The sequence below is a fragment of the Lissotriton vulgaris genome, chromosome 12 (assembly GCF_964263255.1).
Source record: "Lissotriton vulgaris chromosome 12, aLisVul1.2, whole genome shotgun sequence".
NCBI classification, from domain to species: Eukaryota; Metazoa; Chordata; class Amphibia; order Caudata; family Salamandridae; genus Lissotriton; species Lissotriton vulgaris.
Window position 1 is genome coordinate 21,020,660 of NC_141700.1, and position 27,377 is coordinate 21,048,036.

A 27,377-nucleotide genomic window follows, 5' to 3' on the forward strand; every position below is an offset into this window, starting at 1 on the left:
ATGGCCTGTGCAGTGAAACTACCATAGACCTACCCTCCAGACAAGCAAGGTCCTGACAGTGAAACTACCACAGACCTACCCTCCAGACAAGCAAGGCACGGGCAGTGAAACTACCACAGACCTACCCATCAAACATACACTCTCCATACAAGCAAGGTCCAGACAGTGAAACTACCACAGACCTACCCTCCAGACAAGCAAGGCCCGGGCAGGCAAACTACCACAGACCTACCCTCAGAGGTCAAGCCAGGCCTGGGCAGTGAAACCACCACAGACCTACCCTCAGCAGACAGGGCTAGACAGGGAAATTACCACATAGCTATCCTCAGCAGATGAGCATGGCCAGGGCAGTGAACCACCCACTGACATATCCACCTCCATCAGCAGGGTCTGGGCAGTAAGATCACAGCAAACCTACCCACCGCACAAAGGCTGGTCCCATGTAGTGAAGCCACTTCAGACCTCTCCACTGAAGACAGGCAGTGCCAGGGCAGTAAACGAAAGCACACCTACCCTCTGCAGATGAAAAGTATGAACGGTTACTGTGAACACTTCCGAGAAGTGTTACACCCAAACACGCAGGGGCAACACCCAACTCCTTTCGGGCCTGTGCTAGCCACATAAGTCATCCCAATGAACTAGTTAATCCGTCTTTCCAACAGCCCTCCCCTGACCTAACAATGTCCAGGGACTGAGTCACTATTTCATTATTTAGTCGTTCAATGTTTTTAAAACACATTAGGCCTACATAACTCATCCGAGCCCGTTGCCACCCAACCCGCCGCATGCCCTTTGAAAAGTGACGTCAACAACCCATGTACCTGCACCCAGTCACCCTCACAGGCACTCAATTGTCAAAGGTTTTTAAGGAGGGATGTGAAAAATTGAATTTGCTGAATTGTGTAACATTTTGGAAAAAATATGCAGAATGCAACTCCATTCATTAGTGTAGGATGCTGTATCCATTGCGGGCACAAGGGCGCATTTTGCGCTTACAAAATAACATAAAAAGCTAAAACTATTGCTAACAACAACTGTCTGTGTTCTGCATGTTCACATGGTTCCCACGCTATCATTTTGCAGCGAACCGCAGAGTAGTTACGCAAAGTGGCGTATTTGTGTGATTTTAGGAATTTCACGTACCAAGCAAATATCCCCAAAAATGTGAACTGCACGAATGCGATTTTAAATCTGTCCAGGGCCTATTTTAAAACACAGTCGCAAAACACTGCACAAGTCACCAACACAACTACTGACGCCATTCCCTGCCACACAAACAAACGAAGAAGTGAATGTATGACATTGTTCTGCATTCTGTCCATCAACTGTTTTTTTTGCATTTGTCACCCCGAGTGGGACGGGTATGCCCAGACGTGGGTACTGTGCTCTCCATGCCACTGGAATCAAGCTATCCTGGCTGATGAGGGCTGAAAGCCCAAAACCGGTCCCGATGCTTGTTTCCAGTCCAGGGAGTACCTGGCTTAGCAGTTCGGTCTGGACTGTTCCCATTGGGCGCAGGATCAAGACTGATTTGCATATGGCTGGTCCAAACTGGAATGGCATGGTGAGCAAAAAAAACGATGGATTTAGGTCCGGATCTCTCTACTGGGGTGAATGTATGACACTGTTCTGCATTCTGTCCATCAATTGTTGTTTTTGCACCTGCCAAGCAGCACACCACGATCATTTGTATTCGAAGGCAGCTTCTGCCCCCTCCAGACTAGGTCTGAAGACTCAGCAGGAGCAGCAAATACAACAGCCATCAAAAAGCCACTCAAAAGGGCCTCAGCGACCATGACTAGACCCATACCCCCTCAGCTTGCCACCCCAAATGGAGCCAGGAGATCCTCAGCTGGGAATGCAAAACCTCAGCCAGTAGTAAACACGCCTCAACCTACCTCTGCACTATCACAGCCAGACCTAGCACCCTCTACATCAGGGACATTTGAAGGATTTTGGGGCCCCTGTTCGAAACAGCTCTGAATTTATGATCCAGTTTCAGCTCCTTCATGCTCTCTTTGGCCAGGTCTCTGGCAGCACACAGGCGTACTTGTCCAAATTCTAAATGTGTTTACATCGAATATTCAGGGGTAGTGATGAGTGTTTTCAATATTATATTAAGGTAGGGGCTCAGTAACATTATTACAAATAATCTTGTCAACCCCATTTGTCACAAGCGAGATCCTGTTTTTCTCCTAAAGAAACTTTTTAGGTCGAGCCTGGGCAGCAGCGCACGCACTGGTCTTAGAGGCATGCTGTACTGGAGTATGGACTTGAAGCTCCGCCCACTCTCCACCCATATTTTTTTCATTGGCTTGTGTCATTGTCCTTTGTAAAAGCTGGCTTCTGATTAGTTAATAGGCTTTTTAGTCCCGGCTTAGTACAGAATTGGCTTTATTTGTAACCTCCCATGAGGACTGACCCTTTTACTTCTGCTGTTACACAGTAGGTTTTATTTAGTCTGTAAGCACTATTTTCTTTAATGAGTTTCTCCTACTGCAGGTACGACAGGCTTTTCTCCAACATTCAGCATGCTTTCACTTTCCAAGCAGCCCGGGACAACGGCGACTGCTTCTTTGAAATGAAATAGGTCTCGCATTTACAAGCATTAGAGCTCTTGGCATTGTAAATGACAATGCTTTATGTATGTGTTGATTATCAAAAAAGATAAATAAAAGGCATTGTCATTTACAACGCCCAAATCTTAAACTATAGCAAATGTGAGACCTATTGATTTGCAAATGCTTGTTTATGGCTGTTGACTGGTGTTGAAGAACAAACATTTCTGTGCATAGTGTCTGGGATAAACTCCCATACATGAAACACATAAAATAAATGAAATGAAAAAGGTATTTCAAGCAATCTGATTAAGAGTGATTCAAGTCATCAGGACAAGACTCTCTGCAGAACAGAGCTGGCTCTTTCAGGGTTCAACCACCAGCCTGCTCAACATATCAACCAGTCACCACAGCCAAGGGTGGACAACGTCAACAGAACCCTAGTAGATATGGCCTCCAATATACCAACTCCAACCTTAGGCCTGCCCAATCAGCACACACTAGGCAACTTACGGTGAGCAGCGCTGCGAGGCCTCCCCCTGACTCCAGCAAACCAGGTCCATCCTGCCTCACCCCAACAGCACACCCGCAGGCCTCGGTCCTACTCCTAGCCACATAGCCGCCATTTCATAACATTATCAACCACTCCTGAACCCCTGGCACAATCGAAGTTAAACCCTAGCTGCTCAGGGTGGCCAAAATACCACCCCAACTTATTCAGAGTTTTATATAGCGCGAATAAGATCTTTGCAGATATCAGAGCGCTTCACAGAGACAGGGGGTGAAGGCAACAGGAGGGTGACTAAACATAATATTGGGTACAGTATAATATTCAATAGCATGATCGGATAGCAGTCATGTGCTGATAAAATAACAATAAACAGTCAAGTAAACGATGCTATAAGACGGTGCAGAGTCTTTGGTCCAGCTTCAATAGAGATCAGGAGAGCTAGGCTACAGGGATGGCTTATACCACTCTCTAAGAGTTACAGAGAGACAAGGGGTAGGGACATCAAGTGTCAGCAAACTAACGTGTACAATATAGTAATAGGAAGTGAGTGAGTTGTATAATAGGCTCGCAATCAAGTAAGAATAGGATATCATTAGACATTCGACAGTGAGGTAGCCAGTGGTACAAAAGCGGTGCAAAGTCTCTGATCCAACAACAATAAAGTTCAGGTGAACTTGGCCATAAGGATGGCTTTCACCTCTTTCTTGAAGAAGGCAGTGGAGGAGATGAGCCTGGTTTCAGGAGGGAGTGCATTCCAGATCCTGGGTGCCATTCCTGAGAAGGAGCGTTTGTATGATTTTTCCTTCCGGAATCTGCGAGGTTTCAGGAGTAGATTTTTTGTACTTCTATTGGATCTCGACCCTCCTGATATAGTCAACTTTTGAGTGAACTTTTGAAACTTGACGTTTCAAACACAGTTGAGGGCAACCCAACCGCCCGGCCTAACTCCAAATCAAGTGGGCCATTCACAACCCTCTCTGCCCCAACTTACCCAAAGTTTGCCAAATCCAAGCCAATATGGCAGTGCTTTAAATGGGCTGGTACGGAGTCCCTGCACTTTTTTATTTTGAGAGTGAGAGTACCTGCACTTCTCAAGAGTGATGCAAGACTATCTGCACTTCTCAGAAACATGCCGAAGCTCTGGTACAGGCTGCCCACACTTCTGTATTTCCATTCCATGCCCTGGTCCAGACCATCTCTGAGTTTCCACCGCCACCACTTGCAGCCTCTGGAGTGCCCCAGGCCCCACCAAGACAAGCTCACAACTGGGACTCGCACTTTTATGGGATTTAATTGTTTTACATTTGTCTGTATTTAATCAGTTATTTTTCAAATGAATTAAGCTGTAACTCGTATATTTCCACATTTATGTACCCCATAAATGTGCACTTATACGCTGATGCTTGTTCGGTTTAACCACCTTAAGGAGCCCAATATAATAAAACCACTGAAACATCACATAATGATGAACATGCACTGAAATATGCAGGTATTTGAGGAAATCTCTATCTCCGTGTTTCCACTTTTGGAATAAATACAGACAGGAAACAGGTTGTTTTCGGTATTTATCCTCTAAAATCAGTAAAACCGAAAAGTGTGTGCCTCGCATAATGCACGTGCCTTCATTTAGCGCTTCCTATCACCGAGTTGTCAAAGCACTATACAGGTGTGTAGCAGGGGACACAGTTGGTCATTTCTGGCTGGAAGTTGATTCTTAGAGTTGGTTACAAGGTATACAGGGGGACTAGGAACACAGACAACAAAACAAATGCACGTAGATGCTGTTAAGACTACATGCGCCCCCAGAAGCAGATTATGGCCCCCCACTATCAGTAGCACCTTACCCATACTGCAACCACAAGTCACCCTTCTGCCCACCGCCTCCTACCGGGTCTCAACAAAAGACCCCTGAATAAACTCACTTCGACCCCTCCATCACCTGCAGCATCCACAGAATCCCACCCCAGGCACCCCCACCATGCATGCCCCCCCCCCCCTTAACAGCGCAAACAATGCAGCTCTACTAAGTGGTACTTACAGTGCCAAGAAGCTGACAAGGAAACCATAGGCTCTATATGAAAACAAGCCGCTGGGTGATATTTCAAGGGGGGGATGCTCCACATACACTATCTCTTCAACCAGCCTCCCCCCCCCCCAAGCATCATCCACACATTCCCACCAGCCTGCATCCCCACCTCCCACAATGCCCCCCCCCCCCCGCAGCTAGATGACTCCTTGTTTACATCTGCTGCCCCACCCAGCAGATTTCTCAGAGACAGGCCCGCTCCAGCCCTCCCAGCTCCTGATCCACCGCTGCCCTCGGCTTGTTTACCTCCAGCAGCACACTTCAACCTCTCCACCGCCCTTCACCCCCCCAGCACTTTCCTTCCTTCCTCCCTCCCCTCCCCCACCGCCCTGCTCTCTCCCAGGCTGTCTGCTCTGCGTGTCTCCTCGCTAGATCTCTGCCTGCCCCCTCCCCCTCTCCAGCCACAGCCCCCCCCATCTCCTACTACAACACAACAGCCCCCCCAGATCCAGCCCCAAAGTGCCCCTCTTCACTCTCCCCCTCACCAACCCGAGCCCTTTCCAGATCCACTCCCCTGTGCACTCGTTCCCATGCACCCACCTGCCCTCCACAACACAAGCCCCCAACACGCACCCCCCACCTGTGCCCCTGCTCCAGCCCCTCTGCACCCTCCCTCCCCATACCAGATCCAGCCTCAGCGCTCTCCCCCCAGGAGCAGACCCTGTGCCCCCAGCTGCACCCCCTCTCATCCACACCACAGACCCCTCTGCAGCTCCTTCTGCTCCACACACCCTGTGGGTCCCCCCAAACTCTCCTCCAGCCTTGGGTACCCCCTTTCTTCGCTCCCCACCCCCTGAGTTAGTCCTCTCTCCCCTCAGTTCTCCCACTGCTCTCCAGCCCTGGCTGCTCCCACCCTTCCTCCAGCCCTGGGTGCATGCATACTCCATCAGCCCTCCAGCTCTGGGCGCCTTCCTGCACTCTCCCACCCCCTGGCTTCCCCCTCTCCCCACTCTGCCCTCTTTCTCCATCCAGTCCTGCCCACCCTGGCTTCCTCCAGCCCTGGCCCCCCTGGTTTCCTCCAGCCCTGGGTGCTCCCTCCCGCTCTGCAGCCCTGGGTGCCCTAGGCTTCCTCCTTTCACCCCCAGATCCACCACTGCCCTCTCCCACCAGCCTTGGCCCCCCTGGTTTCCTCCAGCCCTGGCCCCCCCTGGTTTCCTCCAGCCCTGGCCCCCCCTGGTTTCCTCCAGCCTTGGTCCCCCTGGTTCCCTCCAGCCCTGGGTGCCCCCTGCTCCCCCCTGGCTCCACTCACCGCTCCCGGGGCCGGGCTGGGCCTGCTCTCGGTGCTGCTCCCTGGGCTCCGGGGCCTCCCTCTGCTGCCGTCGCTGCCCCAAGTCTCGCGGGCTCCGGATCCTACCGCGAGACCCCCCCCAGGAACCGATCAATGAGCGCGCGCCAGCTCCACGTGGGGCCTGCCTGGCACTGTCCTCGGCCGGGCCGCCGCGGCCAATCAAGGCGCGCGCGGCCCACGTGGGTCACGGCCGCCTCCTCGCCATTGGCCGCCGCGCCGACAGGAGCCTGGAAGCTGTCAGTCACTGCTCGGAACTAATGTAGCACAGGCAGGGTTAACCCTGAGAGTGCTGGAGGCGGCGGCAGCGGGCTGGAGGGTTAACCCCTTGCAGCCCGGGTGCAGGCTGGGAGAATTAACCCCTTGCAGCCCGGGTGCAGGCTGGAGAGTTAGCCCTATGCAGCCCTCATGCAGGCTGGGAGAATTAACCCCTTGCAGCCCCACTGTAGGCAGTAAAGTGTTCCCTATGCAGCCCTGATGCAGGCTGGGAGAATTAACCCATTGCTGCACTGCTGCAGGCAGTAGACTTATCCCTATGCAGCCCTGGTGCAGGCTGGGAGAATTAATGTAAATGTGTTGTATTTGTATAGCGCGAACAGTCACCCGTAAGTATCCCGGCGCTTGTACTCCTACCACAAGGGAACCCCTCCTGGCTTTTCCTTGTGAGGTGTCCACTCCTGGGCATCCCATGGTGAAACCAGGCATCCCTTGTGTATCGGGGGCCGTTGTGGAGACTAAGCAAGCTATTGCCCAGAGTTGCAGCGTGGGGCCCATGCTTAGATTCAGCACTGAGGCGAGAATATCCAGTCAGAGGAATTTAAGCCCGATCCCGCCGAGGCGGGAATCGAACCCTGGTCCCTGGCCAGCACTCTGCATCAAGGTCTGCCGCTCTAACCATTGAGCCACACTTCTCCACATTAACCCCTTGCAGCCCGGGTGCAGGCTGGAGAGTTAGCCCTATGCAGCCCTCATGCAGGCTGGGAGAATTAACCCCTTGCAGCCCCACTGTAGGCAGTAAAGTGTTCCCTATGCAGCCCTGATGCAGGCTGGGAGAATTAACCCCTTGCAGCCCAGCTTCAGGCTTGAGAGTTAACCCTATGCAGCCCTGGTGCAGGCTGGGAGAAGTACCCCTTTCACCCCTGGTGCAGGCTGGGAGAATTAACCCCTTGCAGCCCAGCTGCAGGCTGGAGAGTTAACCCTATGCAGCCCTGGTGCAGGCTGGGAGAATTAACCCCTTGTAGCCCACTTGCAGGCTGGAGAGTTAACCCTATGCAGCCCTGGTGCAGGCTGGGAGAATTAACCCTTATGCTGCCCTGCTGCAGGCTGGGATAATTAACCCATTGCTGCACTGCTGCAGGCAGTAGACTTATCCCTATGCAGCCCTGGTGCAGGCTGGGAGAATTAACCCCTTGCAGCCCTGCTGTAGGCTGGAGAATTAACCCCTTGCTGCCCTGCTGCAGGCTGGGAGAATTAACCCCTTGCTGCACTGCTGTAGGCTGGAGAGTTATCCCTATGCAGCCCTGGTACAGGCTGGGGAGTTAACCCTATGCAGCCCTGGTGCAGAGTGAGGAGACCTGCAGTGGGGGATGTCCACGAGTGGAGAGGGCAGAACTCCAGCCCCACCGGGTCCATTCCTTGATCACATGCCAGGCTCCGGGTCTGATGCCACCGACCTGCCCACTGTGATGGGCCTGGGCCCTCCCTGGGCCCTCCCCTTTTCAGCCAGGATGGAGCCGGCTCAGGTGATAACAACTAATTATTACAATTATGAGTGTGTTATTGTTATTGTTGTTATATTATTATAAAGACTTGCTGCATGCAGAAACCCTGATTATCTCTGCATCCGCCAGGGAGGTGCAGGCACAAGACCCCCCCCCCTCCCCCGACCCCCAGAAAACTGCAGCACCGAAAGAAATGGCTTTGTGGGAAAACACAAAATGAAATGTTCCACTATGATGAAGTGGGAAATCACGCTCCAGGCTGGGTTCACCTGCGGTTTTCAGTAGGCTTAGCTAAAGGCCTGAATAAGGAATAACACAAAACACAGCACAGAGAAACCCTCCTGTGCGCTCCATGCCACAAAAACAGCCAGTCTGGGTGAGTGCAGGAGCACTGGAGGGGGCTGCCCGTGGCCTTTGGGGGGACTTCTACCACTTAGCAATCAGTTGACAACCTCTTCTAATGCAATGTATACAGCGCTCTGAAGTAAATGCAAGGTCACTCGTAGCGCTTTGTGATTCGTCCCTCATTAGAATTAATGCTACAGCTCGTGGACAGTGCACCGCACCAATCCTACACCGAGAGGACAATGTTTAGACGCTTTCTCTGAGGGTCCTGGGCGAGCAGGGGACCCCGGACAGAAGCCCAGGGGGTCCTCTTCCCTCCCTCCTGGTCCAAGCTGCTGGCCTCCAGCAGGGGCTCCCCAAGTGGTCTGCAGGACTGTCTTGCTTCCCTTGGCTCTCCGGTGGTAGCCGTGGTCGGGCATTGAGGCCTGGCTCATGGCGCATGGGTGTGTTTGGTTTCTGAAACTCTGTGACGTAAAACAAAATGGCCGACGCCATGTGCACTTTATGGAGCAAATGTTGCTTCAGGGGTGGGGGCTTCCGCTCACTGGTGTCTGAAGCGCTGCGGAGATCTCAGGGAACCATTTCAATTAGGACCAAGCAGACAGCCAAGAAGCCCTAATGCATCTGGAGGCGCCGAGCAGGCTTTTCATTCCAGGCAGGTATTCACGACCGGCCCCGGGCCTCAGCTCCAGGTCTCGCGAGATTCAACCTGACCCTCAAAGCTCCTGAAACAAACTCTCACTGCGTTGGCGCATCGACCTTTCCCAGCTTTCCAAAACTACCTGCAAAACCTACCGTTCCAGGAGTAGTTATCAACAAATAAACATTGTGATCTTTACACAGCTTGAAAAATATTGCACATTTCCGGAGAAAAAAAAATGTCACACAGTTTGCAGAGGGACATCTTTGTAACGTCAGACGTGCGTGTAGCTGCTGTTGTGTTTTGGGCAGACGGACACACCACGCCCATAGTGTAGACAGAAGCACCAGTTTTGCCACACTGCATGCCAGGTGAACATTTGAATGGGTTTGCCAAGGCCTGTGCCCGCGTGCCAGCACGGGGATACTGCAGGGGGTTAGAATGGTGCGTGTTTGAAACTGGTTGGCCACAGGCAGATTTTCTACCCCCGCAGGGGGGTCTTCAGGCCCCAGGAGATCTTTACTTGTGCGTCTGCTTAGTAACTTTCACTGCGTTTCGAGGGCAACGGAAACCAGGCCCTCTGGGAAAAGATTTTTCACAGAATGTTTGCATGTTGTGAGTTTCCCTACGCACAAGCGGCAAATACATTTTTGCAGACTACAGTATCGTTTTAGAATGATGGGTTTGAGCTGACACTGATTTGTAGCCCCGCCCCACAAAAATACCGGCAGAGCCAGCTTACCAAGCAGCAGCCCTATTGGCTTTGCTAATGCTTGTTGGCTATTGGAAAGGTTTACAGAGGAAAAGGCGTCTCTTTGAAATCTCTAATAGTTCAGCGCTGTCCATCCTCTTGAGAGACAGGCAAGAGTGACCCCCGCTAAGAGACTGTCCCTGTATTCTCCACGAGGGGTCATGATGAGGGGAGAGTGTTGAGAGGGTGCAAACCCGCCCGGACCCTGTCAGCCCCTCCCCTTTCACTTCATGACACTAAACATTGTTTGCTTCTCTAGCGCTCTGAAGTAACATATGATACAGCGCTTTACAGAATTCAGAAATAAATACGAGACAAGGCATTACCGGATCTGCTGCAAGGCGTGGGTAATCCAGGACTCCTTGGGTGAGACAGCCCTGGCATTCACAGCCTACCAGGGGCAGCTGGGGCAATGCCAGGCCTATCGGAAGACTGGGGTAGGGGCAATGAAGGCCTTGCCCCAGGGCATGCGCGGGACACCACACAGCACCGAGCTGGCAGCCAATGAGCCGGGGGCACAGTCTAGAGACAGAGACTGCTCGAGACAGACCAGACCGCAGGCCAGAGAGGGCAGAGCCTGCCAGCAGCGTGACAAGTCACAAATACCCACTGAGGGAGGCTGGTCTCCCGCACACAGGCCTGGGGACCCCCCTGCCCCGCACTCTGTCTGCAAAATACGAGAAAAGCAGAAGTGGCAGATGCCTCAGATGTGGGGAAACAGCAGACATGGAAGGAACATGTGACTGCCCATGTCACCAGAAGAGACAGACAGATACCGCCGCATCCCCCCGAGGGAGATGGCCTGGAGAGGTGTGTGTGAAGTGAAGGACGCATGTGTGTGAGGTGGGATGCTGACGTGTCCCGCCTGCCAGGACGCATGTTGGTGGCGTGTTCTTATAGGGTCACGCCAATAGGCGTCCCCTCCCCCCACGTATCGTGCGTGCAAGATTGGCAGACCCCAAAGCCGAGCAATGCACACCCAAGGACGCACGACAGACGTCCGCGTCCTCAGCTCTGCTTCCATGTTCACGCCTTCCGTGCAGCTGCTAGGCGCTATAATCACGCACACAGAAGTCACCAGACCACCACCTACCATGAAACGCCCCTAAATGCAAGGTGCACGGCCCACTTTAAGTTTAGTGGGTGAGAATCCAGAACCGTACTGGGCCCCAGATCCCGAAGCGCTTCGAGGCCCCAGTGGAAAGGCGCTATAATAATGCACGTCACTTAATCACAGCTTTCCCCAAACCTATGCTTTTATCTTATCACCGCCCCCACCGCTTTACAAGTGCGTCACGTGGTAGTCAGTACTGTCCTGGGGGGCATTCACGGTCGGGTCCGGCCAGGGGCCAGGCCGTGGTGTTGTCTGGAGACTGCCAGTTAGTACTGGTCCACTGGTCCTGGTTCCTGGCCCCAGTCACCTGGCCCTGAGCTCTTTGCGCCACTTTGCGTGTCGGGGCCTCCTTTTCCAGGTGTCCTTGGTCCCATCGCCGGGCCCTGTATCTTTGTATCTGTCACGTCATCTCGTACCCGCCTCCTTCTCTGGGTGTCCTTGTACCCACCTCTTTGTAACCCTCTCCTTGTACCCGCCTCCCTGTACCCTTGTACTTGTCTCTTTCTCCTGGTGTCCTTGTATCCATCTCCTTGTACCCGCCTCCCTGTACCCATCTTCTTGTACCCACCTCCATGTACCCATCTCCTTGTCCTGCACTGGTGTCCTTGTATCCATCTCCTTGTACCCGCCTCCCTGTACCCATCTTCTTGTACCCACCTCCATGTACCCATCTTCTTGTCCTGCACTGGTGTCCTTGTACCCATCTCCTTGTCCTGCACTGGTGTCCTTGTATCCATCTCCTTGTACCCGCCTCCCTGTACCTGTCTTGTTCTCCGGGTCTCCTTGTGCCCACCTCTGTGCACCAATCGTTTCACCCTGGACTGGTGCTTTTACTTCCCCCCTTGTCTCCGCCTCCCTCTATCCACCTTCTTGTCCGGCAGCAGGAGTCCTTGTACCTTTCTTCTTATACCCTTCTGTTTGTGCCCGCCTCCTTCTCTTGGTGTCCTTGTACCCACTCCTTGTAGGGGTGAGTTTGTAATGGCCAGCTTGCAGGCCTGGAGCTAGGAGTGTTTAACCCTTGCAGGTCTGGTGCTAAGAGTGTTTAACCCTTGCAGGCCTGGTGCTAGGAGTGTTTAACCCTTTTAGGTCTGGTGCTAAGAGTGTTTAACCCTTGCAGGCCTGGTGCAAAGAGTGTTTAACCTTTGCAGGCCTGGTGCTAGGAGTGTTTAACCCTTTTAGGTCTGGTGCTAAGAGTGTTTAACCCTTTTAGGTCTGGTGCTAAGAGTGTTTAACCCTTGCAGGCCTGGTGCAAAGAGTGTTTAACCTTTGCAGGCCTGGTGCTAGGAGTGTTTAACCCTTTTAGGTCTGGTGCTAAGAGTGTTTAACCCTTTTAGGTCTGGTGCTAAGAGTGTTTAACCCTTGCAGGCCTGGTGCAAAGAGTGTTTAACCCTTGCAGGCCTGGTGCTAGGAGTGTTTAGCCCTTTTAGGTCTGGTGCTAAGAGTGTTTAACCCTTTTAGGTCTGGTGCTAAGAGTGTTTAACCCTTGCCGGTCTGGTGCTAGGAGTGTTTAACCCTTTTAGGTCTGGTGCAAAGAGTGTTTAGCCCTTTTAGGTCTGGTGCAAAGAGTGTTTAACCCTTTTAGGTCTGGTGCTAAGAGTGTTTAACCCTTGCCGGTCTGGTGCTAGGAGTGTTTAACCCTTTTAGGTCTGGTGCTAAGAGTGTTTAACCCTTGCCGGTCTGGTGCTAGGAGTGTTTAGCCCTTTTAGGTCTGGTGCAAAGAGTGTTTAACCCTTGCAGGCCTTGTGCAAAGAGTGTTTAGCCCTTTTAGGTCTGGTGCAAAGAGTGTTTAACCCTTGCAGGCCTTGTGCAAAGAGTGTTTAGCCCTTTTAGGTCTGGTGCAAAGAGTGTTTAACCCTTTTAGGTCTGGTGCTAAGAGTGTTTAACCCTTGCCGGTCTGGTGCTAGGAGTGTTTAACCCTTTTAGGTCTGGTGCTAAGAATGTTTAACCCTTGCCGGTCTGGTGCTAGGAGTGTTTAGCCCTTTTAGGTCTGGTGCAAAGAGTGTTTAACCCTTGCAGGCCTTGTGCAAAGAGTGTTTAGCCCTTTTAGGTCTGGTGCAAAGAGTGTTTAACCCTTTTAGGTCTGGTGCTAAGAGTGTTTAACCCTTGCCGGTCTGGTGCTAGGAGTGTTTAACCCTTTTAGGTCTGGTGCTAAGAGTGTTTAACCCTTGCCGGTCTGGTGCTAGGAGTGTTTAACCCTTTTAGGTCTGGTGCTAAGAGTGTTTAACCCTTGCAGGTCTGGTGCTAGGAGTGTTTAACCCTTTTAGGTCTGGTGCTAGGAGTGTTTAACCCTTGCAGGCCTGGTGCTAGGAGTGTTTAACCCTTTTAGGTCTGGTGCTAGGAGTGTTTAACCCTTGCAGGCCTGGTGCTAGGAGTGTTTAACCCTTGCAGGCCTGGTGCTAGGAGTGTTTACCCCTTGCAGGCCTGGTGCTAAGAATGTTTAACCCTTGCAGGCCTTGTGCAAAGAGTGTTTAGCCCTTTTAGGTCTGGTGCAAAGAGTGTTTAACCTTTGCAGGCCTGGTGCAAAGAGTGTTTAACCCTTGCAGGCCTGGTGCCTTGAGTGTTTAACCCTTGCAGGGCTGGTGCTAGGAGTGTTTAACCCTTTTAGGTCTGGTGCTAGGAGTGTTTAACCCTTGCAGGCCTGGTGCTAGGAGTGTTTACCCCTTGCAGGCCTGGTGCTAAGAATGTTTAACCCTTGCAGGCCTTGTGCAAAGAGTGTTTAGCCCTTTTAGGTCTGGTGCTAAGAGTGTTTAACCCTTGCAGGCCTTGTGCAAAGAGTGTTTAGCCCTTTTAGGTCTGGTGCAAAGAGTGTTTTCCCCTTGCAGGCCTTGTGCAAAGAGTGTTTACCCCTTGCAGGCCTGGTGCTAAGAGTGTTTAACCCTTGCAGGCCTGGTGCTAAGAGTGTTTAACCCTTGCAGGTCTGGTGCAAAGAGTGTTTACCCCTTGCAGGCCTTGTGCAAAGAGTGTTTAGCCCTTTTAGGTCTGGTGCAAAGAGTGTTTAGCCCTTGCAGGCCTGGTGCAAAGAGTGTTTACCCCTTGCAGGTCTGGTGCTAAGAGTGTTTACCCCTTGCAGGCCTGGTGCAAAGAGTGTTTAACCCTTGCAGGTCTGGTGCTAAGAGTGTTTAACCCTTGCAGGTCTGGTGCTAAGAGTGTTTAACCCTTGCAGGCCTGGTGCAAAGAGTGTTTACACCTTGCAAGTCTGGTGCTAAGAGTGTTTACCCCTTGCAGGCCTGGTGCTAAGAGTGTTTAACCCTTGCAGGTCTGGTGCTAAGAGTGTTTAACCCTTGCAGGCCTGGTGCAAATAGTGTTTACCCCTTGCAGGCCTGGTGCTAAGAGTGTTTAACCCTTGCAGGCCTGGTGCTAGGAGTGTTTAACCCTTGCAGGTCTGGTGCTAAGAGTGTTTAACCCTTGCAGGCCTGGTGCTAGGAGTGTTTAACCCTTTTAGGTCTGGTGCTAAGAGTGTTTAACCCTTGCAGGCCTGGTGCAAAGAGTGTTTAACCTTTGCAGGCCTGGTGCTAGGAGTGTTTAACCCTTTTAGGTCTGGTGCTAAGAGTGTTTAACCCTTTTAGGTCTGGTGCTAAGAGTGTTTAACCCTTGCAGGCCTGGTGCAAAGAGTGTTTAACCCTTGCAGGCCTGGTGCTAGGAGTGTTTAGCCCTTTTAGGTCTGGTGCTAAGAGTGTTTAACCCTTTTAGGTCTGGTGCTAAGAGTGTTTAACCCTTGCCGGTCTGGTGCTAGGAGTGTTTAACCCTTTTAGGTCTGGTGCAAAGAGTGTTTAGCCCTTTTAGGTCTGGTGCAAAGAGTGTTTAACCCTTTTAGGTCTGGTGCTAAGAGTGTTTAACCCTTGCCGGTCTGGTGCTAGGAGTGTTTAACCCTTTTAGGTCTAGTGCTAAGAGTGTTTAACCCTTGCCGGTCTGGTGCTAGGAGTGTTTAGCCCTTTTAGGTCTGGTGCAAAGAGTGTTTAACCCTTGCAGGCCTTGTGCAAAGAGTGTTTAGCCCTTTTAGGTCTGGTGCAAAGAGTGTTTAACCCTTGCAGGCCTTGTGCAAAGAGTGTTTAGCCCTTTTAGGTCTGGTGCAAAGAGTGTTTAACCCTTTTAGGTCTGGTGCTAAGAGTGTTTAACCCTTGCCGGTCTGGTGCTAGGAGTGTTTAACCCTTTTAGGTCTGGTGCTAAGAGTGTTTAACCCTTGCCGGTCTGGTGCTAGGAGTGTTTAGCCCTTTTAGGTCTGGTGCAAAGAGTGTTTAACCCTTGCAGGCCTTGTGCAAAGAGTGTTTAGCCCTTTTAGGTCTGGTGTAAAGAGTGTTTAACCCTTTTAGGTCTGGTGCTAAGAGTGTTTAACCCTTGCCGGTCTGGTGCTAGGAGTGTTTAACCCTTTTAGGTCTGGTGCTAAGAGTGTTTAACCCTTGCCGGTCTGGTGCTAGGAGTGTTTAACCCTTTTAGGTCTGGTGCTAAGGGTGTTTAACCCTTGCAGGTCTGGTGCTAGGAGTGTTTAACCCTTTTAGGTCTGGTGCTAGGAGTGTTTAACCCTTGCAGGCCTGGTGCTAGGAGTGTTTAACCATTTTAGGTCTGGTGCTAGGAGTGTTTAACCCTTTTAGGTCTGGTGCTAGGAGTGTTTAACCCTTGCAGGCCTGGTGCTAGGAGTGTTTAACCCTTGCAGGCCTGGTGCTAGGAGTGTTTAACCCTTGCAGGCCTGGTGCTAGGAGTGTTTACCCCTTGCAGGCCTGGTGCTAAGAATGTTTAACCCTTGCAGGCCTTGTGCAAAGAGTGTTTAGCCCTTTTAGGTCTGGTGCAAAGAGTGTTTAACCTTTGCAGGCCTGGTGCAAAGAGTGTTTAACCCTTGCAGGCCTGGTTCCTTGAGTGTTTAACCCTTGCAGGCCTGGTGCTAGGAGTGTTTAACCCTTTTAGGTCTGGTGCTAGGAGTGTTTAACCCTTGCAGGCCTGGTGCTAGGAGTGTTTACCCCTTGCAGGCCTGGTGCTAAGAATGTTTAACCCTTGCAGGCCTTGTGCAAAGAGTGTTTAGCCCTTTTAGGTCTGGTGCTAAGAGTGTTTAACCCTTGCAGGCCTTGTGCAAAGAGTGTTTAGCCCTTTTAGGTCTGGTGCAAAGAGTGTTTTCCCCTTGCAGGCCTTGTGCAAAGAGTGTTTACCCCTTGCAGGCCTGGTGCTAAGAGTGTTTAACCCTTGCAGGCCTGGTGCTAAGAGTGTTTAACCCTTGCAGGTCTGGTGCAAAGAGTGTTTACCCCTTGCAGGCCTTGTGCAAAGAGTGTTTAGCCCTTTTAGGTCTGGTGCAAAGAGTGTTTAGCCCTTGCAGGCCTGGTGCAAAGAGTGTTTACCCCTTGCAGGTCTGGTGCTAAGAGTGTTTACCCCTTGCAGGCCTGGTGCAAAGAGTGTTTAACCCTTGCAGGTCTGGTGCTAAGAGTGTTTAACCCTTGCAGGTCTGGTGCAAAGAGTGTTTACCCCTTGCAAGTCTGGTGCTAAGAGTGTTTACCCCTTGCAGGCCTGGTGCTAAGAGTGTTTAACCCTTGCAGGTCTGGTGCTAAGAGTGTTTAACCCTTGCAGGCCTGGTGCAAAGAGTGTTTACCCCTTGCAGGCCTGGTGCTAAGAGTGTTTAACCCTTGCAGGCCTGGTGCTAGGAGTGTTTAACCCTTGCAGGCCTGGTGCTAGGAGTGTTTAACCCTTTTAGGTCTGGTGCTAAGAGTGTTTAACCCTTGCAGGCCTGGTGCAAAGAGTGTTTAACCTTTGCAGGCCTGGTGCTAGGAGTGTTTAACCCTTTTAGGTCTGGTGCTAAGAGTGTTTAACCCTTTTAGGTCTGGTGCTAAGAGTGTTTAACCCTCGCAGGCCTGGTGCAAAGAGTGTTTAACCCTTGCAGGCCTGGTGCTAGGAGTGTTTAGCCCTTTTAGGTCTGGTGCTAAGAGTGTTTAACCCTTTTAGGTCTGGTGCTAAGAGTGTTTAACCCTTGCCGGTCTGGTGCTAGGAGTGTTTAACCCTTTTAGGTCTGGTGCAAAGAGTGTTTAGCCCTTTTAGGTCTGGTGCAAAGAGTGTTTAACCCTTTTAGGTCTGGTGCTAAGAGTGTTTAACCCTTGCCGGTCTGGTGCTAGGAGTGTTTAACCCTTTTAGGTCTGGTGCTAAGAGTGTTTAACCCTTGCCGGTCTGGTGCTAGGAGTGTTTAGCCCTTTTAGGTCTGGTGCAAAGAGTGTTTAACCCTTGCAGGCCTTGTGCAAAGAGTGTTTAGCCCTTTTAGGTCTGGTGCAAAGAGTGTTTAACCCTTGCAGGCCTTGTGCAAAGAGTGTTTAGCCCTTTTAGGTCTGGTGCAAAGAGTGTTTAACCCTTTTAGGTCTGGTGCTAAGAGTGTTTAACCCTTGCCGGTCTGGTGCTAGGAGTGTTTAACCCTTTTAGGTCTGGTGCTAAGAGTGTTTAACCCTTGCCGGTCTGGTGCTAGGAGTGTTTAGCCCTTTTAGGTCTGGTGCAAAGAGTGTTTAACCCTTGCAGGCCTTGTGCAAAGAGTGTTTAGCCCTTTTAGGTCTGGTGCAAAGAGTGTTTAACCCTTTTAGGTCTGGTGCTAAGAGTGTTTAACCCTTGCAGGTCTGGTGCTAGGAGTGTTTAACCCTTTTAGGTCTGGTGCTAAGAGTGTTTAACCCTTGCCGGTCTGGTGCTAGGAGTGTTTAACCCTTTTAGGTCTGGTGCTAAGAGTGTTTAACCCTTGCAGGTCTGGTGCTAGGAGTGTTTAACCCTTTTAGGTCTGGTGCTAGGAGTGTTTAACCCTTGCAGGCCTGGTGCTAGGAGTGTTTAACCATTTTAGGTCTGGTGCTAGGAGTGTTTAACCCTTTTAGGTCTGGTGCTAGGAGTGTTTAACCCTTGCAGGCCTGGTGCTAGGAGTGTTTAACCCTTGCAGGCCTGGTGCTAGGAGTGTTTAACCCTTGCAGGCCTGGTGCTAGGAGTGTTTACCCCTTGCAGGCCTGGTGCTAAGAATGTTTAACCCTTGCAGGCCTTGTGCAAAGAGTGTTTAGCCCTTTTAGGTCTGGTGCAAAGAGTGTTTAACCTTTGCAGGCCTGGTGCAAAGAGTGTTTAACCCTTGCAGGCCTGGTGCCTTGAGTGTTTAACCCTTGCAGGCCTGGTGCTAGGAGTGTTTAACCCTTTTAGGTCTGGTGCTAGGAGTGTTTAACCCTTGCAGGCCTGGTGCTAGGAGTGTTTACCCCTTGCAGGCCTGGTGCTAAGAATGTTTAACCCTTGCAGGCCTTGTGCAAAGAGTGTTTAGCCCTTTTAGGTCTGGTGCTAAGAGTGTTTAACCCTTGCAGGCCTTGTGCAAAGAGTGTTTAGCCCTTTTAGGTCTGGTGCAAATAGTGTTTTCCCCTTGCAGGCCTTGTGCAAAGAGTGTTTACCCCTTGCAGGCCTGGTGCTAAGAGTGTTTAACCCTTGCAGGCCTGGTGCTAAGAGTGTTTAACCCTTGCAGGTCTGGTGCAAAGAGTGTTTACCCCTTGCAGGCCTTGTGCAAAGAGTGTTTAGCCCTTTTAGGTCTGGTGCAAAGAGTGTTTAGCCCTTGCAGGCCTGGTGCAAAGAGTGTTTACCCCTTGCAGGTCTGGTGCTAAGAGTGTTTACCCCTTGCAGGCCTGGTGCAAAGAGTGTTTAACCCTTGCAGGTCTGGTGCTAAGAGTGTTTAACCCTTGCAGGTCTGGTGCTAAGAGTGTTTAACCCTTGCAGGCCTGGTGCAAAGAGTGTTTACCCCTTGCAAGTCTGGTGCTAAGAGTGTTTACCCCTTGCAGGCCTGGTGCTAAGAGTGTTTAACCCTTGCAGGTCTGGTGCTAAGAGTGTTTAACCCTTGCAGGCCTGGTGCAAAGAGTGTTTACCCCTTGCAGGCCTGGTGCTAAGAGTGTTTAACCCTTGCAGGCCTTGTGCAAAGAGTGTTTAACCCTTGCAGGTCTGGTGCTAAGAGTGTTTAACCCTTGCAGGCCTGGTGCAAAGAGTGTTTACCCCTTGCAGGCCTTGTGCAAAGAGTGTTTACCCCTTGCAGGCCTTGTGCAAAGAGTGTTTACCCCTTTTAGGTCTGGTGCAAAGAGTGTTTAGCCCTTGCAGGTCTGGTGCAAAGAGTGTTTAGCCCTTGCAGGCCTTGTGCAAAGAGTGTTTACCCCTTGCAGGTCTGGTGCAAAGAGTGTTTACCCCTTGCAGGCCTTGTGCAAAGAGTGTTTTCCCCTTGCAGGCCTTGTGCAAAGAGTGTTTAGCCCTTTTAGGTCTGGTGCAAAGAGTGTTTAGCCCTTGCAGGTCTGGTGCTAAGAGTGTTTACCCCTTGCAGGCCTTGTGCAAAGAGTGTTTAACCCTTGCAGGTCTGGTGCTAAGAGTGTTTAACCCTTGCAGGTCTGGTGCTAAGAGTGTTTAACCCTTGCAGGCCTTGTGCAAAGAGTGTTTAGCCCTTTTAGGTCTGGTGCAAAGAGTGTTTAGCCCTTGCAGGTCTGGTGCTAAGAGTGTTTACCCCTTGCAGGCCTTGTGCAAAGAGTGTTTAACCCTTGCAGGTCTGGTGCTAAGAGTGTTTAACCCTTGCAGGTCTGGTGCTAAGAGTGTTTAACCCTTGCAGGTCTGGTGCTAAGAGTGTTTAACCCTTGCAGGCCTTGTGCAAAGAGTGTTTAGCCCTTTTAGGTCTGGTGCAAAGAGTGTTTAGCCCTTGCAGGTCTGGTGCTAAGAGTGTTTAACCCTTGCAGGCCTGGTGCAAAGAGTGTTTAGCCCTTGCAGGTCTGGTGCTAAGAGTGTTTACCCCTTGCAGGCCTGGTGCAAAGAGTGTTTAACCCTTGCAGGTCTGGTGCTAAGAGTGTTTACCCCTTGCAGGTCTGGTGCTAAGAGTGTTTAACCCTTGCAGGCCTTGTGCAAAGAGTGTTTAGCCCTTTTAGGTCTGGTGCAAAGAGTGTTTACCCCTTGCAGGCCTGGTGCAAAGAGTGTTTAACCCTTGCAGGCCTGGTGCTAAGAGTGTTTAACCCTTGCAGGCCTGGTGCTAAGAGTGTTTAACCCCTGCAGGCCTGGTGCAAAGAATTGCAGGCCTGGTGCAAAGAGTGTTTAACCCTTGCAGGCCTGTGCAAAGAGTGTTTAACCCTTTCAGGGCTGGTGCTAAGAGTGTTTAACTCTTGCAGGCCTGGTGCAAAGAATTGCAGGCCTGGTGCAAAGAATTGCAGACCTGGTGCAAAGAGTGTTTAATCCTTGCAGGCCTGGTGCAAAGAGTGTTTAACCCTTGCAGGCCTGGTGCTAAGAGTGTTTAACCCTTGCAGGCCTGTGCAAAGAGTGTTTAACCCTTGCAGGCCTGGTGCAAAGAGTGTTTAACCCTTGCGGGCCTGGTGCTAAGAGTGTTTAACCCTTGCAGGCCTGGTGCAAAGAATTGCAGGCCTGGTGCAAAGAGTGTTTAACCCTTGCAGGCCTGTGCAAAGAGTGTTTAACCCTTGTAGGCCTGGTGCTAAGAGTGTTTAACCCCTGCAGGCCTGGTGCAAAGAATTGCAGGCCTGGTGCAAAGAGTGTTTAACCCTTGCAGGCCTGTGCATAGAGTGTTTAACCCTTGCAGGGCTGGTGCTAAGAGTGTTTAACTCTTACAGGCCTGGTGCAAAGAATTGCAGGCCTGGTGCAAAGAATTGCAGACCTGGTGCAAAGAGTGTTTAATCCTTGCAGGCCTGTTCAAAGAGTGTTTAACCCTTGCAGGTCTGGTGCTAAGAGTGTTTAACCCTTGCAGGCCTGTGCAAAGAGTGTTTAACCCTTGTAGGCCTGGTGCAAAGAGTGTTTAACCCTTGCAGGCCTGGTGCAAAGAATTGCAGGCCTGGTGCAAAGAGTGTTTAACCCTTGCAGGCCTGTGCAAATAGTGTTTAACCCTTGCAGGCCTGGTGCTAAGAGTGTTTAACCCTTGCAGGCCTGTGCAAAGAGTGTTTAACCCTTGCAGGCCTGGTGCTAAGAGTGTTTAGCCCTTGCAGGCCTGGTGCTAAGAGTGTTTAACCCTTTCAGGTCTGGTGCTAAGAGTGTTTAACCCTTGCAGGCCTGGTGCAAAGAGTGTTTAACCCTTGCAGGCCTGGTACAAAGAATTGCAGGCCCGGTGCAAAGAGTGTTTAACCCTTTCAGGCCTGTGCAAAGAGTGTTTAACCCTTGCAGGCCTATGCAAATAGTGTTTAACCCTTGCAGGTCTGGTGCTAAGAGTGTTTAACCCTTGCAGACTTTGTGCAAAGAGTGTTTAACCCTTGCATGCCTGTGCTAAGAGTGTTTAGCCCTTGCAGGTCTGGTGCTAAGAGTGTTTAACCCTTGCAGGCCTGGTGCAAAGAGTGTTTAACCCTTGCAGGCCTGGTGCTAAGAGTGTTTAACCCTTGCAGGCCTGGTGCTAGGAGTGTTTAACCCTTGCAGGCCTGGTGCTAGGAGTGTTAACCCTTGCAGGCCTGGTGCACAGAGTGTTACACTCCTGGGCCTCGTGCAAAAACACCTTAACCCCGCAGGCTGTTAGACTTCTTGGATGCCCGGTGCAAAAAACAAATGAGCACCCATTAGCGGTCCGTTGCAGAGTGTTTCAGCCCTTGGAGGCCTGGGAGAGAGTGTTTAACTCTTGAAGGTCTGTTGCACAGCGCATTTATTATTTAGGAGGCTTGGCACGAGCGGTGCCTCATTCCGACTGGTGAGCGAGTGGTAAATACATGTGGCCCGACCCTTTAACCCCCTCCCACAGCCCCCTCAGCCCCCACCCTCCTCGGCGTCGTATCTGGACGTAGATGGTGAAGAATCAGGCGCTTTGAGACAGCGGCCCGGGGTGAATTAGTGCCCCCCCCCCTTGTCTGACAGCACACTTTCTCAGTGTAGAATCCTTTAAAATGCGGCCAGATTCCCACACTTCCCCCCCCCCCCCCCACCCCGCTAATCGTCAGACGTGGGACGGGGCCAGGAGCAGCCGGGCGTGAGAACAGGGGGGGGGGGGCTGAGACAGGGCGGAGGGAGGGGGGCAGGACTTACAATGCAGGACCTGCTAACCCCAGCCCCCCCCCCAGCGATGCAGACTGGGGGGGGGGGCGCCCCACCCCCAACAAGGCCCCGCCCCCACCAGCAGGGCTCACCTCCCAAAAGATCCTATTGGAGGGATTTTTTTTAGGGGGAATTTTATCTAGCGCCAACTCAAGCCGAAGGTATTGGAGCGCTTTATATAATTTTGACCCCTCTCAACCTCTTATCACAGAGCACCCCACAGCATGCCCCCCCACTCAGAATTCAGAGCTGCTCCTGAGCTTCACCCTGCTTTTAAACTCCCCCCCCCACCCCCCCCCCCCCCCCCCCCACACCAGCATCAACCCCCTGATCTCAGCGGTCTGCAAACTTTTTAATTTTGTGCATCCTCTCAGGGCAGATAGAAATTACACCTACCCCCCCCACCTACATTTTTCACAATTATTCTCTTAAACCGGCAATGTTTAAATATGTCGAGACTTATTTAAACATTGCAGGTAAGTTTGTGTATTCCATTGAATTTGTTAGATGGTAAGAATTCAACGGAATACATGATTGCAAACACGCCACCCAGGCCAGGCAGCGACCCAAGTCAAATACCCAGAGTGGGATCATTAGAAATAGAGTTTGGGGGCTTGAAGAATAGTGGGAGTCCTGCCCTTTGACCCCCTCTCCCAGCTGAAATAGGAATGACTAAAGGTGTTACTGAGGCCCCAACACAGAGCGGGCCACTGCGGCCTGTGCTTATGAACCACCGAAAACAGAGCACTGCTATCAGGATAGGGCTTCCTTTGGTTAGAGCATGCCCCCCCCCCTCCCCCTCCCCCCCCCCCCCAACTGGGATCACTTGAGGCCCCCCAGTTTGAACACCCCTGCCCTAACAGGACAGCACAGTTACACACCCACACGCAGCCCCCCTTTCATGAAAAACTACTTGGGAGGGGGTTGTGTGGGGGATAAGGGGTAACCCAAAACATAGCCCCCCCCCCCCGCACTGAGGGGTGCCCCTGAGTGTGGACAGAACCCTCAGGCCAGTCTTTCCTCTGTTTCCTTTCTGTCCGTCTTTAGTTCCCTTTCTTTCTTTCCTTCTTCTCCCTCCCCACCTTCCACCCTTCTCTCCCCCGCCCTTCTTTTCCTCCTTCCCTCACCCCCCGTTCCGCCCTGTCCCCTTCCTTTCTCGTTTCCTTCCTCACCCCCTCTCTCGCTTCCTTCACTCTTCCTTTCTCCCCTCTCCCTCGTCTTCTCACCTGCCCTCCGGGCTCCCCCTCCCTCCCCCTCCCCCCACGCCTGCCTCTTTCACCCCTCCATTTGTCTTCGCCCCCCCTCCATCTCTTCCTTCATTCGCCTCTCCCCTCGCCCCCTCTTTCCTTCCCCATTTGTTTCTCTGTTCTTTGTTTCTGTGTTCTTTTCTATGAACCTCTCTCCTTCCTCGCCTGCTCAGCCCTCCCCTGCTCCCCACTGAAGGCCAGGGCTCGAGGGGGCGCCACGCCAGGGGCTTCAGACCTGCCAGCAGTGCGGGGGCCCTCGTCAGAGGCCTGCAGCCCGCACAGCCAATGCCCCTACTATGCTGCTAACGACCGCAGCAACACTGCTACCAACCCTCGCACTCCTGCAAGTGTGACCGTCCAGGCTGCGCCAGGCCCCGGAGCTGGAAGAGAGGCTTGGATGGCAGGGATTAGTCATTCTTAATGTATATTATTGCTATGGTACTGCTCAGTGTATTTGACAGCAGTGCCACCTTGTGGCAGAATGTCAGAAGTGCCAGCGTTGACAATGGAGTGCCAGTGCCAGCACCGGAAGCCACCGGCTCACATTAAGCACTGCTTGGAAGGTGGGGTGGGGGGGGGGGGGGGGGGGGGTCTGGTGGGAAGCCAGAGACCTTTAAGGCATGGGACGAGTGGGCAATTGCCCAAGACCCCCACCTTCCTGGGAAACTGAAAATCTTTCCACATCCTACCTCCGTTTCTCTTTCTTAACATTTAGCATCACATTCAGTATGTTTGGCTTAAAGGGGCCCCAAAATATATCTTGCTGCTGCCCCTAAAATCCTCAAAAGCACACTGTGGGAAAGCTTGTCACTCACGCCCACACCTGCGCTGACAGCTCAATTTATTATTTTTGCACAATGACGGAGCTGCGAATCTGTCTTTTATTGTTCCAGTGAAGCCAAAACCACTGAGGCGCCCCTGCTTGTGACAGTTTTTGACCTCCAGAGAAGAGGCATCCATGGCCCACCCTTTCCATTCTGGTTTGGAGCGCACGTGCCTTTGAAACGTGTGACCTTCGACCTCCGAGAGGTCTTCCAGGGACCAGCAGGTCCAATATAACAATCCCGGCCTCTCCGTTTCCAAATTGTCTTGTTATTACTGTAAATCAAATCTTTTTTAACCAGATTTCAGATGAAACTCGGGGGTGCTTTATAACAACACTTAGGGGAAAATTAACAGAACGCAACATTTTAATAAAATTAACTCAGCCATGAAAATAGGGCTTGGGCCGCATCCCACCGCAGCCGAGACGGGGGGGGGGGCGGTTATCAGGAGATCCGTGGTCTCGGCGCTAGGCCCTGGGAGCAATGTCGATTACGCCGGAGTAACCAGGGTATTTTCGGTAATTATTTATTATTCTTTTGATGTAAAATCACTAAAAGTTAGGCAATAACCCCAGCCACGTCATTATGAGTAATTTGCTGTGAAACTCTTTCCGCGGGAGCGCAGGAAACATGTCGACGGCCGCCCGCGCGCTGCTGCATTTAGGGATCATTTCTTGGTGCATAGCGCATCCTCGGGACATTTTGTGCTAAGAAAATAGCGCTGAAAGCCGGGTTCAGTTCCTCTTGTAATTCCGCATATTTCTTCCCGCCTCCGTCCTTCAGTGCCCCCCTCTCGCCATTCTCAGTACACAGAGCCCCCCACCCCCGCGCCCTCCAGCACTATCGAGCCATCTCTCTCCTTCAGTACCCCTCTCTCTCCTCTCCTCTCTCTCCTCTCTCTCCTCTCTCTCTCCTTTATCTCCTTCCTTCAGTCTCTCGCCCCCTCTGTCCACCCTTCAGTTTATATCCATCTCTCTTCATCTAGCAGTGTGCATACCTCTCTCTCTCACTCTCTCCCCCATTCCTTCACTATCCCCCTCTCTCTCTCCTCCCTTCTCTCTCTCTCTTTTCTTCAGTCTCTCTCTCTCTCCCCCATTCCTTCACTATCCCCCTCTCTCTTCCCTTCCTTCTCTCTCTCTCTCCTTCCTTCCTTCTCTCTCTCTCCCTCAGTACCCTTCTCTCTCCTCTCTCCTTCCTTCAGTCTGTCTCTCTCTCTCCTTCTACCCCTCTCTCTCGCCCCTTTCTGCTTTCTTCAGTCTCTCTCTCTCTCTTCATCAACCCCCCCCTTTCTCTCTCTCGCCCCTCTCTCTTTTTTTCAGTCTCTCTCTCTCTATCTCCTTCCTTCAGTCTCTCTCTCTCTTCTTCAGTCCCCCCTTTATCTCTCTTGCCCCCCTCTCTTTTCTTCAGTCTCTCTCTCCTTCCTTCAGTCTCTCTCTCTCTCTCCTTCCTTCAGTCTCTCTCTCTCCTTACTTCAGTCTCTCTCTCTCTCTCTCCTTACTTCAGTCTCTCTCTCTATCTCCTTCCTTCAGTCTCTCTCTCTTCTTCAGCCCCCCTTCTCTCTCTTGCCCTCTCTCCTTCCCTCACTATCCACCTCTCTCTCTCCACCCCTGCCTGTCATGGCTCCACCCCCCCCCCCTCGCCCCCTCTTTCCCTCAGAGCCCCCCTCTTCTGCTCAGTCCCCCTCCCCTCCCTCCGCCCCCCTCGGCGGGGCATTGTTTCCCTGCCAGGGGGGTGCATGCAACGCCGGGCTTCTAATTAGAAAGAATGATCCTCATTAGGGCGCAGTTGCAGGGAGGGGGGCGCAGGCACTGGCAGAGGGAGGGGGGGGGGCGCAGGCCTCCTGCTGGTTAGAGAGCCTGTCGCTGATGCTGCCATCAGCCATGTATCATGCAGGAAGGGGGCGGGAGAGGGGCAGCCAGGTGTGCCCCCCTCCCCCCTCGGAGAGGAGCGCTGTCGGCGTCTCCGCAGGGAGCCCTCCCGCAGCTCAGCCGCCGGCAGGGGGCGCCTCAGAGGCAGACTGCGGCTGGTCCCCCAGCACACCGCCCCCCCACACACACACACACCAGGGCAGGCTGGCACAAGGCTGGCGAATGGGTATGGGGGGGGGAGGGATGGCACCCTGCTGGGCGGGGGGGGGGGGGGGGGGGCACTGCTTGAGTCATATTACTGGAGAAGTGTGGCTCAATGCTTAGAGCGGCAGACCTTGATGCAGAGAGCTGGCCAGGGACCAGGGTTCGATTCCCGCCTCGGCGGGTTTCGAGCTTAAATTCCTCTGACCGGATATTCTCGCCTCAGTGCCGATTCTAAGCATGTGTCCCACGCTGCAACTCTGGGCAATAGCTTGCTTAGTCTCCACAAAGGCCCCCTGATACACAAGGGATGCCTGGTTTCACCATGGGATGCCCAGGAGTGGACACCCCACAAGGAAAAGCCAGGAGGGGTTCCCTTGTGGTAGGAGTACAAGCGCCGGGATGCCTCCGGGTCACTGTTCGCGCTATACAAATACGCCACATTTACATTTACATTTACATTACATTGACCGGCACTGTAGGGGTAAGGACTCACTGCTTGAGTCATATTACACTGACCGGCACTGCAGGGGTAAGGACTCACTGCTTGAGTCATATTACACTGACCAGCACTGCAGGGGTAAGGACTCACTGCTTGAGTCATATTACACTGACAGGCACTGCTGGGGGTAAGGACTCACTGCTTGAGTCATATTACCCTGACAGGCACTGACGGGGTAAGGACTCACTGCTTGAATCATATTACACTGACGGGGTAAGGATACACTGCTTGAGTCATATTGCACTGACAGGCACTGCCGAGGTAAGGACCCACTGCTTGAGTCATATTGCACTGACAAGCACTGCAGGGGTAAGACACACTGCTTGAGTCATATTACACTGACAGGCACTGCAGGGGTAAGGACTCACTGCTTGACTCATAATACACTGACAGGCACTACAGGGGTAAGGACACACTACTTGAGTCATATTACACTGACCGGCATTGCAGGGGTAAGGACTCACTATTTGAGTCATATTACACTGACCGGCACTGCAGGGGTAAGGACTCACTGCTTGAGTCATATTGCACTGACAGGCACTGCCGAGGTAAGGACCCACTGCTTGAGTCATATTGCACTGACAAGCACTGCAGGGGGTAAGACACACTGCTTGAGTCATATTACACTGACAGGCACTACAGGGGTAAGGACTCACTGCTTGAGTCATATTACACTGACCGGCACTGCAGGGGTAAGGACTCACTGCTTGAGTCATATTACACTGACAGGCACTGCAGAGGTAAGGACTCACTGCTTGAGTCATATTACAC

General features: G+C 52.1%; 1 protein-coding gene across 4 annotated transcripts in view; it reads right to left on the reverse strand.

Annotated features, from left to right (window-relative positions):
• Window positions 1-6,576, reverse strand: part of LOC147673082 (transducin-like enhancer protein 1) — a 190,306-nt gene extending 183,730 nt beyond the window's left edge. For all 4 annotated transcript variants that reach the window (XM_086946771.1, XM_086946770.1, XM_086946769.1 and 1 more), the window contains exon 1: window positions 6,405-6,576. The gene's annotated coding sequence lies outside the window, so the exon portion shown is untranslated. The remainder of the gene's footprint in view (window positions 1-6,404) is intronic.
• Between the last annotated feature and the right edge of the window lie 20,801 nt (window positions 6,577-27,377).